The sequence below is a fragment of the Ochotona princeps genome, chromosome 1 (genome assembly GCF_030435755.1).
Source record: "Ochotona princeps isolate mOchPri1 chromosome 1, mOchPri1.hap1, whole genome shotgun sequence".
Lineage (NCBI taxonomy): Eukaryota > Metazoa > Chordata > Mammalia > Lagomorpha > Ochotonidae > Ochotona > Ochotona princeps.
The window spans coordinates 104,284,246-104,297,504 of record NC_080832.1 but is presented as its reverse complement, the minus strand read 5'-3'; positions in this window follow the sequence as shown (position 1 = coordinate 104,297,504).

Genomic DNA, 13,259 nt, shown 5'->3' with positions numbered 1-13,259 from the left:
CTCCTGGCTCTTGGCTTCAGATCAGCACAGCTCTGGCCATTATGAGGTCACTCCTCTCTGTCTCTCCTCCTCACTGTATATCTGACTTTGCAATAAAAATAAATCTTTTTTTAAAAAAAGTGAGGAGCTCACAGGTGCACACGGGGGAATGGAGCGGTTTGGGAGGGGAAAGGTGTGTGTAGCGAGGGGAATGTTCCTTCCTTCCGTTCTGTGGCAGTGGGAAGGAAATGCTCCCTCCACACGGTCAGTCGTGCAATAATCTTGGGAAGGGAAGTGGTTTCATTGTATCATTCCAGGTCTCCAGAGAGGGGAGTAGGTCCTGCGGGTGGAGTCATTCATTGATAAGTGAGTGGAATTTACAAAAAGCAGGGCAGTGTGGCTTCCAGATTGTGACCCTAACCTAGCTATCTACCTGTCCCACTTCAATCCCCCCTTCTGAGATATTTGAGTCTCTAAGAGTTGCTGAAATATGCAGATCCATAACATCTTCTATAGTTACTTTCTGATGATTAGGGGTGTAGGGTTCATAATTCTCTACCTCATCTAACGGATTCTTCTCATGAGCCAGAGAACTTCCACTCGGGGCCAGTGGCTATGTCCCCCACTGATTCATCATTACTCTGAGATGTCACTGGCTTCTTTGTACAGGAACGTGGGAGGTCTGATGGTGTAATGTGTGCTCCAAGGCCAGACCACACCAATGGATTCTGATCTCCAAGCCAGGAATCCTGACATGTCTGAGACCAAAATGAGATGAAAGGACGGGTTTCTTTCTCTCTCTTTTTTTTTAAAAATTTTTAAAGGATTTATTTCTTTTCACTGTAAAGGTGGATACACAGAGAGGAGGAAAGACAGAGACGAAGATCTTCCATCCAATGGTTCGCTTCCCAAGTGGCCACAACAGCTGGAGCTGAACCAATCCGAAGCCAGGAGCCTCTTCCAGGTCTCTCACATTGGTGCAGAGTCCCAAAGCCTTGGACTTCCCTCTACTGCATTCCCAGGCCACAGGCAGAGAGCTGGATGGGAAGCGGGGCTGCCAGGATTCGAACTGGCCCCATATGGGATTCTGGTGCGTCAAGGCAAGGACTTTAACCGCTACGCTATCACACTGAGCCCGAAAGGACAGGTTTATTGCCAAAGCCAAAAGTCCTGGGGAGACCTGTGACTTCAGCTCTGCCCACGTCAGAGCCCTTAATAGCCCCAGCACAGCCCATGGACCCCAGCAAGTAGGGGGCAGTAGTCTACTCACTCCCTCTCTCTTGCTGATTTGAAGTTAAAGAATTGGTTTAGCAACACTGCTTTTGCCAACCCAGAGTTAGCATGACCAGGTCTAGCATGCCAGAAAGCTATTGCCTGCTTTTCTCCCTGCAGTGTAACACTTGCTTAGAGACAAGGCCGCCTAGGCAGTTGCCTATAGCTAAGGGCTTCTGCTGGTTGACCTTGATGGAAGCCACTGGGAAATCTGAGTTTCATCCCTGCTGGGTTCCTCTCTGCTGCTGCCATACTCCTAGCTCATTCAGAATCCTCTCTCAGATTCCACCTGGATGGTCTAAGACCACAGCAGCCCCAACCATGCCCCTCCACTCTCTCAGAACATTTCCACAGCCTTGTCCTTTTGACCCTGCAAAGGTGGGGTCTCAGGTGTGCTGGCAAACCATGGACCAGCCAATGATTTGCAGCAACATGTCGGACCCCACACAGCAGCAGCTGGCAGTTCCAAACATACTAAGTGAAAAATCAATGCAGAATGAGCTCACCGGCTTTTCAAAAACATTAATTTTTAATAAAACCATCTTGATTATAAAACCAGCCATGTTAACCATACTTAATTAATTGATATTTATTTGAAAGGCAGAGAGACAGGTGGAAAGAAAGTTCTTCACCTGCTGGTTCACTCACCTGCAATAACTGAGGCTGAGCCAGGCCAAAGCCAAGACCCTGGGATTCAGTCTGGGTCTCTCATATGCATGGCTGGGATCCAAGTGCTAGAGCCAACTCCTGCGGCCCCTCAGGGTGTGCATTAGCAGGAAGCTTGAATCAGAAGTGGAGCCATGACTAAAACCAGGCATCCTAACCAGCTTCTTAACTGCTCTGCCAAATGCCCACTCCTTAATCATTTTCTTGTTAATTTATTTGAGACACATACCCCTCCTGGTCCCCAAATGCCTGGAATGACCAGGGCTAACTCAGGAATCCACTGCCAAGTGGGTGACAGGAACCCAACCACTTGGGCTGTCACTTCTGCCTCCTAGGGTCCCCACTAACATGAAGCTGGGTTGGGATCGAAGCTGGAAATGAACCCAGGCTCTCGGATATGGTATGTGGGTACCCCAGGCTCCAAAGTGAAGGCCAGTCCCTATCTGCTAACCTGCCATGTGGACTCTGCTGACCTGCCACATGGGCTCTGTCCAGGATTCCAGGAACTGCTCACCCAGGATATCTGTCTCCTTCCACAGCTATATCCCAAAGTCCTTGGAGTTCCTTATTTTCCTTCCTTCTTTCTTTCTTTCTTTCTTTCTTTCTTTCTTTCTTTCTTTCTTTCTTTCTTTCTTTCTTTTCTTTCTCTCTCTCTCTCTCTCTCTCTCTCTTTCTTTCTTTCTTTTCTTTCTCTCTCTCTCTCTCTCTTTCTTTCTTCTGCGTTAATGACAGAAGGGGGCTCCAAGGGAGGAAAAACCCCAGACCTCCTCCCATAGTAGCAAGAGGAATAAAAAAGAAAAGCCCCAGAGTTCCTTATTTTTATTGCTGACTCTAGAAGACTTCCCCAGTGTGTAAACATCACTGATTGCATCCTTGTAATTTCAGGGGTTAAATATTAGAAAGGAGAAAATGTCTATAAAATATGCATATAATAAAACACTTGCACATGGATTTCCAATTTTTTTCACCAAAAAAGACATATTTTAAAATAGAAATATTTAGGGCCCAGCACGGTGGTCTAGTGGCTGAAGTCCTCACCTTGAATGTGCCAGGATACCATATGGGCGCTGGTTCTAATCCCGGCAGCTCCACTTCCCACCCAGTTCCCTGCTTGTGGCCTGGGAAAGCAGTGAGGACAGCCCAAAGCCATGGGACCCGGCACCTTTGTGGGAGACCTGGAGGAGATTCCTGGCTCCTGGCTTCGGATTGGCATAGCACCGGTCATTGTGGTCACTTGGGGAGTGAATCATCGGACAGAAGATCTTCCTCTCTGTATATCTGACTTTCCAATGAAAAATAAATAAATCTTTTTTAAAAATAGAGATATTTATTTATCTATTTTATGGAAAGGCAGTATGAGAGAGGGGAGGGAGAGACACATGCACACAGATCCTCTATCTACTGTCCTATTCTCCAAATGGTTGTGAAGGCCAGGGTTGGGATGGAAAGAGACAAAGACAGTAATTAGGAACTTAATCTTGATCTCTCATGTAGGTGACCAGAACCCAAGTCCCCAGGCCAACTTTTGCTACTTTCCCAGATGCATTAGCAGGAAGCTGGACTGCAGTCAGAGCAGCTGCGAGTCCAAGTAGAACTCTGCTGCGTGATGCTAGTGTGGTAAGCAGAGGCTTAACCCACAGTACAAGATCCTTCGCCTTCTATCTCTCCATGAATTTCTTGAAGTGCTCTTGCACTGACAAACACACTGAAAGGACCCAAAACTGGCCTCTGTTTCCATCTCCCAGGATCCCTGCTCCCTGTTCTTTGCTAATGCCTCTGTGTGTGCTGACTCACCAGTTGGCCAGTCACAGGGCCGCTCTCTTGAGTGGCCCTTGTACTTGCTTTGCCTCCCAGAGCAGGTGAGTGCAAGGTGCTGTGCTAGGCCTTCCCAGCACGACCTGGCTGGAAGTTGAAGCTCATCAGCCCATATCCTCAAAGCGTCCTGGTCTCCCAGCTTCAGTAACTGCCACTTGGCTGTTCTCCATTGCTTTCCCAGGTACATTAACAGGGAGCTGGATAGGCATTGTGGCAGTCGGGATTTGAACCGGCTCTCATATAGTATGTAGGCATTGCAGAGATTTAACTTGCTGTGCCACAATAATGTCAGCCCCAATAAACCTGTCCTTTAAATTTTTTTTTTTTTTATTATTTGAAAGGAAGACTTATAGAGAGAAGAGATAGAGTTCTCTAATCCACTGGTTCACTCTCCAAATGGCAGCAACAGCCAGAGCTGAGCTTATCTGACGCCAGGAGTCAAGAGACTCTTCTGGGTTTTCCACGTGGGTGCAGGATCTCAAGGACTTGAGCCATCTCCACTAAGTGTGTGGGATCCTGCACCCATGTGGGAGATCTGGAAGAGGCTCCCAGCTCCTGGCTTTGGACTGGCCAAATTCTGGCAACTATAGTCATGTGGGGAGTTAATCAGTAGATGGAAGATCTGTGTGTGTCCCTTGTTCTTTCTATAACTCTGCCTTTCAAACAAAATGAATAAATGTTTTTTCTAAATGAAAGGAGTGTGTCTATATTTTCTGTTTGTGAACACTCTTAAGACCAGATTCAGACAGTAGATACTTAACCAGAGAAATCAGCACAGAGACATTTAAGGCTGCTTCTCGTCAGTTTGTATGGTTCTATCTCCAATAATACCTACAATCCCACTAAGTATCCCAAGTCCTTGTCTCTCTGAGGATGGAAGTTTCCAGAACGTCACATTGTCAGCATTCTCCCACCATGGGAAATGAGAGTGAAGGGAAGGATGAGCCAGCTTGAAGGTTTCTACTGGACCCTCAAGGCAGAAGGTTACAGAAGTCGGGTGGCCCTAGTGCTTCAGGGTCCTGACTTAAGGAGCAGGCTGTACTTCCTCGGACTGCCAAGGGGTGGCGCAGTGAGGTCACCACAGAGGCAGGTCCCCCGGCTTCCCCTCTATCCTGTCTATCCTGGCCCTGCTTCCCTGAGGCCGGCCACAGCTCCCTGGCACAAAGAGCTGGATCCTGGCTAGCGACGGGTAGAGAAGAAAAGGAGAGGAAGAGGGGCCGAAGACAGCAGGGAGCAAGCAAGAGTCCTGCACCCCGCACCACATCCCCGAACGCCAGCCCACACAGCTGTCTCCAGCTAGGCCAGAACACTAGCAGGGAGCAGGAAAGGAAAGGGAGAGACATCGAAGGGAGAGAGTATGGGCAATCCAGAAGGCCAAGGTTAGGAAGAACAGTCCATGGCCCACTGTTGAAGACAGAATACGCAGAAGAGCAGAGAAATACGGAGAGAGACAGCCAACAACACATCAGAATCCACCCTTGCCTTTACAACCAGATGTTCTCCCTGCCTGAGAGGGAGCCGCTGGGCTCAAAGTCCTGCCCACACTCCTGTTTTCATTGTGTAGGTTGATAGGCGTGGCCTACTTCTTTGATACTTGTATGAGCTTCATTCCCCATTCCCTGATCAGTTCAGCACATTTTACAGTCACAGGACATTTTCTTTTTAAAAGATTTATTTATTTTTAGATGAAAGGCAGATGTTTACAGAGAGAAAAGGAGAGAGATCTTTCAATCATTTGTTTGCCCCCTGAATGACTATAGCTGAACTGATCCAAAGCTGGGAGTTGGGAACTTCTTCCAGGTCTCCCAAGCCATTCTCCACTGCTTCCCCAGGCCATCGGCAAAGAGCTAGATCAGAAATGGAGAAGCTGGGTCAAGCACGGCACCCCATAGAGGATGCTGGCACTTGCAGGTGGAGAATGAGTCTATACTCCACTGCACTGGCACCTTGTTCACGGACTTTTAAATTGTTTTCAGGTTTTGTTGTTGTCACAAAACAGGCGACTGGGCATCCCTCGTGGTTTGGCTGCTCTATGAGTTTCTCCAGGGTCACATCCAGGACTAGAGTCTCTGACCCCTAGGGAAATGGCCAGCCTGCTTTGTCAGGCTAATCAGCGATGGACAAACTGTCCTAGCTCTCCCTTGGGGCCATCCCTCCTAGGTCCCCACCTCGCTGTGGGTGGAGACTGTGGCTCCCTGCTCTCCGGGAAGGGAAAGGTAGCTTTTCCCATTTGCAGATCAGGCATGCATCCCCTATGGGAAATGGCCTTCTGGAGCCTTTGTTCATTTGCCTAATTTTCTGTTGTTTTGCCATTGATTTTGAAAGCAGTTCACTTAGGACTAATGCTAAAGCTCCTTCCGTTATGTGGATTGCAAATCCGTTCTCCTCCAGCCAGGGTACAGGGTATCTTTTCTTTCTAGGGTTTCTCTTGAATGTGACATCTTGCCCCTCCTGTTGACACCTGGCTGACTCTTCCGTGGGGGTCCACTGAACTAGTTTCACAGTGGTTTGAAGGGTCCCACAGCACAATGTTGGTCAGAACAGCCGAAGAATCCTTTACTATCCCAGAGTCCTGAAGAGCAACCACAGCGTTTTGTAGTTCCCACTCTGTCACATTCAGGTCTCCAGTGCCAGAGACCCAAATGGCATATTCCTCTGTGCACAGTTGGGGAGGGGGCTCCCAGTCCCACGTCCCCCCTGTAGGTTCCTTCCTGCTTCACCCCCGCACCACAAGGATGTTCTTAGCTCAGTTCTTTATCTCTCTACTTCTTTCTTTAGTCACCATGTCTATTCTTTATAGACTTTTTTTGCATGTGATATTGTTTGCAATTGTTTTTTTAAAGGCAGAGTAACAAAGAAGGGGAAAGTGCCAATCAATGGCAGCAGCAGTCAGGGCTGAGCCGGGGCTGTGGCAGGGGCCCCAAACCCCAAACACTTGAGCCATCTTTTACTGCTTTCCCGGGTCATTAGCACAGAGCTGGATCAGAAGTGGAGCAGCCAGAACATGAACGGGTGCCCCTATGGGATGCCAGCACCACAGGCAGCAACAATACTCACTACACCATAGCGCCAGTCCCTTCTCCTTATACATTTTATAATTAACTTACTTAGTCCCAGAAAACCAACAAAACCTGAGTCTTAAATAGATGTTGCATTGATGATCTAGCTGCATGGACTATGGTAGAACTTGATACGCTGCTCTCCTGGCCATGACCTTGGCACTTTCATCTGATATTCAGGTCTTCTTCCACTAAGCCCTCTGTAACAAATGTGTTTATTTTTCCACTCAGGTCTTGTGCAGTCTGGGTGGGATTTTTTGCTCCCTGGGGCCTTGTGGGTTTTTGCTGCTTCCTCTCCCCATAGGAAATATGTCAGGCGCTGGTCCTTCCTTCCGTATCTGTGGCAGCCTCCTCTCACTGTCCTGTGGGCAGTTGTCTGCGGGCCCCAACAGCTGACTGTCCCCTGGTTTGCATAGCCTTTGTGGTGGGGTTCAGCCTCCCCCCTCCAGGGACGCACCAGCTGAGTCTGGGGAGAGTGACAGCTGTTTGAGTAGGGACAAAAGGCTGCATTCTGTGCAGGCTCCGTTCCTGAGCCACCTCCTCCCCATGCCCCACCAGAACAACTGTTCTTAGGGCTAAGCCTGGGCCCCACCTGTCAGCTCTAGTTACCTTTTTTTTTCCTTTTTAAGGAAATTTGCAAGTGCCTGCATTTTATTCAAGTCTTACAGGCACGGCTAGAGTGTGTGCCTGGGCCCCACAGCCTGCTTGTTTACACACTGGCCACTGCCTGAGCTTCATTGCCAGGAAGTAGCACGGAGACTGTGGGGTCAGGATCACCCTTCTGAGGCCAATGGAGGAGCTTCCAAAAGCTCCCCTGGGTTGTCTGCTCCTTACAGTGGCCTCATTCGCTGCCTTGGGTCTATTGTCCCAGGCACAAAGGTAAGTGTGTTATGATCCCACTACCTGGCTGGGACTCCCCTCCCCAGTTCCTTCCCCACCTTCCCCTGCCACCCCTACAACTCTGCCTTTCCCTGTGGCTCAGGTTCCCTGGGGCTCCAGGCCAACTCCTCTGCAAGCACCCCTGCCCTTGACAAGCCCCCCAAGCTCCTTTGCCTGGCTCCTGGTCTGAGGTTAGTACTGTCCTCAATCTCCCACAAGCAAGAAGGACAACAGCACAGCAAATAGTACAGGGTCAGGGCCAAGGTTCTTGGGCTGTCAATGGCCAGCCACAAGCTGCAGGATGCCAGACATCAGGCCTGCGAGCAGCCATCAGCTGTGCTGGCTTTGAACGTGGAGATATGGACGTACTGGGAGGCAAAACCGGAAAAAATGGAAGGAAGGAGATTCATGTTTGTCGGCCACACAGGAAGCAAGCTCTGAGCCTGGTGCTCACCACACCCTTAGTCGCATCAGAGGCAGCTTAGGTTAGAATTCCCTACCTCAGGTCCTGGTGCTGTGGCCTAGCAGCTCAAGTTCTTGACCTGCACACTCAGGATCCCATATGGGCGCAGGTTCTAACCCCAGCAGCCCCGCTTTCCATCCAGCTCTCTGCTTGTGGCCTGGGAAAGCAGTCGAGGGCGGCCCAGAGCCTTGGAACCCTGCACCCGCGTGGGAGACCTGGAGGAGGCTCCTGGCTCCTAGCTTTGGATCGGCACAGCACCAGTTGTTGTAGTCACTTAGGGAGTGAATCATTGGATGGAAGATCTTCCTCTCTGTTTCTCTTCCTCTCTGTATATCTGACTATACAATAAAAATAAACAAATCTTAAAAAAAAAGGATTCCCCCCTTTTTTATTGCTTTTTAGAAGTCAGAATTGCTGAGAGGGAGAGACAGATCTTTCACTCACTGGTTCACTTCCTAAATGGCCGCAATACCCAGAGCTGGGCCAGTCTAGAGCTAGGAGCCAGGAGTTTCCTTGAGGTTTCCCATATGGGTACCATCAGCAGGGATCTGGATCAGAAGTGAAGCAGCCAGGACATGTACCGGTGCCCATATGGGGTGCTAGCACCACAGACAGCAGATTAACTTACTATACCACTGTACCAGCCCATAATCCACTTTCGGGAGGAGGGCCACCACACAGCCTCCATTCTGCCTCCAGGTGCACTGGATACAGCTGTTGGGCATCCTGCATGGCCTTGACACAGGGTCCCTCAGCCTACAGGTGAACCCAGGACTGAGAGACTAAGGCAGAAGCACTTTAATCAGCTTCACAAGTGAGTGTGGGAGCCACAGTACACTAATCCTCCACCTGCAATACCAGCATCCCATGTGGCTGCTGGTTTACATCCTGGCTGCTCCACTTCCAGTCCAGCTCCCTGCTGATGCTCCTGGGAAAACAAAGGAGGACAGCCCATGTGCTTGGGCTCCTGTACCTATATAGGAGCCCTGGGACACCCAAAAGGAGCTCCTAGCTCCTGGCTTCTGACTGACCCAGTTCTAGTTGCTATAGCCACTTACAGAGTAAACCAGTGGATGAAAGATCAATGTGTGTGTCACTCCTTCTTTCTAACTTTGCCTTTCAAATAAAAATAAAAAGAAATCTTTTTTTTTTTAAATGCAGGTTATAGAAGCTGGGACCATATTGTAGAATTTTCCAGAGCCCCAGGGTGCAGACATGCAGAGAGGGTTAGGACGAGCAGGAGGGCCAGTGCTCAGAGGTCTGGTGAGAATTCCCTGTCTCTGTCACTGCTTCCATTCCTACTGCCTGTCTCCCTGTGAACCTGTGGCATGTCTCTGTACCACCGTCCCAGCACTTTGCACAGGCTTGGCACATGACAATATGCAGCGCTTATTGTTCACAAGAATGGCTGGGTACATGGGGCTGGCTGGGGCTCTAGGACTGCTCCTGGGTGGTCCCAAGGGCTGGGCAGTCTTGAGGGCCTAGGCATGGACAAGATTACAGGTTCCAAGGATCCTCAGTGCCCAGTCTAAAGTACTCAATAGGTTGTGCTCTAGCAGTTTTCTTTCTTTTTTTTTTTTTAAGATTTATTTATTTTTATTGGAAAGTCAGATATACAGAGAGGAAGATAGACAGAGAGGAAGATCTTCCGTCCGATGATTCACTCCCCAAGTGACCGCAACGGCTGGGCTACGCCAATCCGAAGCCGGGAACCTGGAACTTCCTCCAGGTCTCCCATGAGGGTGCAGGATCCCAACGCTTTGGACCATCCTAGACTGCTTTCCCAGTTCACAAGCAGGGAACTGGATGGGAACTGGATGGGCTGCCAGGATTAGAACCAGCGTCCATATTGGATCCTGGTGCATTCAAAGCGAGGACTTTAGCCGCTAGGCCATGGCGCCAGGCCATTCTTTCTTTTTTGTTAGTCTTTTTTTTTTTTAAGGTTTTTTTTTTTGTTTGTTTGTTTTTATTGCAAAAGCAGATATACAGAGAGGAGGAGAGACAGAGAGGAAGATCTTCCGATAACTCACTCCCCCAATGACCGCAATGGCCAGAGCTGCGTCAATCTTTTTTTTTTAAATAATACATATTTATTAAAAATTCAAATACAGAAATAAAAGCACAATATCCCACCCAGTTTACAGACAGCCACATAAATCCCCTTCCCTCTAATCCCATTCCCCAGAGGTTATCACTGAGAACAAGTTAAAGTATATCCTTTGAAACATTTTCCTTTGTATATACAAGTATATATAAACACACATAAATGCACTTTTGCCTTTTACAAAAATGAAATCATGTAAATGTACATGTTAATCTTCAATTTCTATCTTCATTCATTCAATATATAGAAAATTCACAACAAATCTGATTATCAGTCCTCTTGGGTTCGTTTTCCATTATATAAAATTCATATTCAAGCATCAATTATAAAACTCTTAATAATATATTTCCTGCTATCTTTGAGTCTCATCTCTAACCACTCCAGTATGAAAAGACTGGAACATAAATTACCTTAAATTCTTCCTGAAACAAAGGCAGTACAATCAAACAAACAAACAAACTAGGAACACACTCTGTCATTCCTAGATTTTGGCCTTTTCACTTTATGTTACATTCTGCCTGGACTTTTCCATCTGGCAAGTCCCTAATTCTTCCAACAACCAGCTTAAAAATGATCTCTAGAAGACAAGACTTCCCAACTTTTTTCAAGACATAATCACTTCTCTATTTACCCCTATACTTTATAGCTAGCTTCTTAATTGCACTTATCTCACAGTACTGCAGTAATTCATTTACATGTTTTGAGTTACCTTTCAATCTGAAGCCAGGAGCCAGGAATTTCTTCTTCCAGTTCTCTCATTTGGGTGCAGAGTCCCAAGGTTTTAGGTCATCCTCTACTGCTTTCCCAGGCCACAAGCAGGGAACTTTATGGGAAGCGGGGCTGCTGGGATTAGAAACCAGTGCCCATATCAGATCCTGGAACATTCAAAGCAAGGACTTTAGCCACTAGGCCACTGCACCGAGCCCTTATTTTTTTTTTTTAAGATGTATTTACTTATTTTTTTCAAGGCAGATTTACAGACAGGAGGAGAGACAGAGAGAAAGCTTCTCCATCCCCTGGTTCACTCCCAACATGGCTGCAATGGATGGAACCTAGCCCATTCAAAGCCGAAAGGAGCTTCTTCTGGGTCTCTCATATGGGTGCAGACTCGCAAGGCTTTGGGTCATCCTCTGCAGCTCTCACAGGCCTTAAGCATGGTGCTGAATAGGAAGTGCAGCAGCTGGGACATGAACCAGCGCCCATTTGGGATGCTGGTCTTTGAAGGTTGAGGACTAATCTATTGAACCATGGCGTTGGTCCCAGCTCTTTCCTAGTAAGTGACCTCTTTCCTAGTAAGTGACCTTCAGGGAACCATTGGAGATTAGTCAGTTTCTTCAGAAGGAAGGGATGGGGCGGGAGGCAGCAGGGCAGGGGGAGGGGGTGGTCGGAATACTGGTAAGCCCATTTCATGGACTGTACTAAGAACCAAAAGCATCTGCCCCTGGCAGCCGATGTTGCCAGCCAAGACAGCTTTATCTCCAGGAAAAACAGGAAATTCTCAGCTGGGCCCTGAGGTTTCCTGCCTTGGAGAAAATGTGGTGGGTGGGTCAAGGTGCGCAGGGTGGAGTTCATCACAGGTGACAATGGGGAGGTGGCTGGAGAGGTCAAACCAGCAGGGGGTGGGGATCCTGGGTCAGGGAAGACCAGTCCCATTCCTCAGCCACTGGGCAGGTCCCCCCTTCTCTCTGCAGTCGGTCCTCACCCTGACCCTCAGGAGACCCATTGTTATCTGAGACAATAGCTGCTTCCTCGACTGGCAGCCCCAGCCCAGGACTCTGGACTGGAGGCTGGGGGAAGGAAGCAGGATATCTGGCCCCAGGCCCAGGGTCCCAGGATATCACAGCTGTGACAACTGAGGCTGGGAGAACTGGATGGACTTGCCCAAGGTCACGGCAAACAGGCCTGGGCCAGTGCTGAGTGAGGCCCCAGAGCTGGATACTGATCACACACTTTGGAGGTCCCCAGAGGCAGTCAGGGAGGATCTGTTGTGCCCAGATTTTGAGATCCTCAGAAATCACCAGGAGTCTGAAGTTGATCCAAGTGCGCCAGGATGGTTTATTCAAGCTCAGCACATCCAAGCCTGGGTTCTTGGTTGAGAGCAGACAGCTGGCTGGCCAGCTGGGCCGGGACCAACATCCCATACCAGAGTGTGGCCCCAAACAACACATTCATAGGGTTTTTGTAGGGTCAGTCTACAATAGCTTGAAAAGGGAAATTCACATTAGCCTGCAAGGTGTGTGTGGGGGAGGGGAAAGCACACATTCCCTTCCTATCTTGGCTGCACAGCTCATACCTCCAGCAACTAAGGTAAGCACCCACTTAATTACTTGGAGCCACCTGTGAAGTAACCAGACATAGGTGGGTCTTGACTCATAAGAATTGGAACCTATCAGTGTTAAAGGTCACATAGGCCATTTGGTCTGCAAGCTCACAAAGTTTCTCTTTCTTTCTTTTTTAAGATTTATTTTATTTTTATTGGAAAGTCAGATATACAGAGAGGAGGAGAGACAGAGAGAAGATCTTCCGTCCAATGATTCACTCCCCAAGTGACCGCAACGGCTGGTGCTGCGCCAATCCGAAGCCAGGAGTCAGGAACTTCTTCTGGGTCTCCCACGTGGGTGCAGGATCCCAAGGCTTTGGACCGTTCTCGACTGCTTTCCCAGGCCACAATCAGGGAACTGGATGGGAAGCACGGCCGCCAGGATTAGAACCTGCGCCCATATGGGATCCCGGTGCATTCAAGGCGAGAGCTTTAGCCGCTAGGCCATGATGCCAGGCCAGCTCACGCAGTTTCTTAGTAGCAATGAGCCATGAACAAATGGTTGGGATTTTGATACTGAGGTTCTTCAGATCAGAGTGTACCACAGAGCCCCTGTTGATTTACTCTGTTTTTCAGATATATTTATTTGCTGGGCAGAGTTACAGAAAGAGAGAAAAAGAGAGATCTTCCAACTGCTTGTTCACTTCCCAGATAGCAGCAACAGAAAGCTGAGCTGATCCAAAGCCAGGTTCTTGGAGCTTC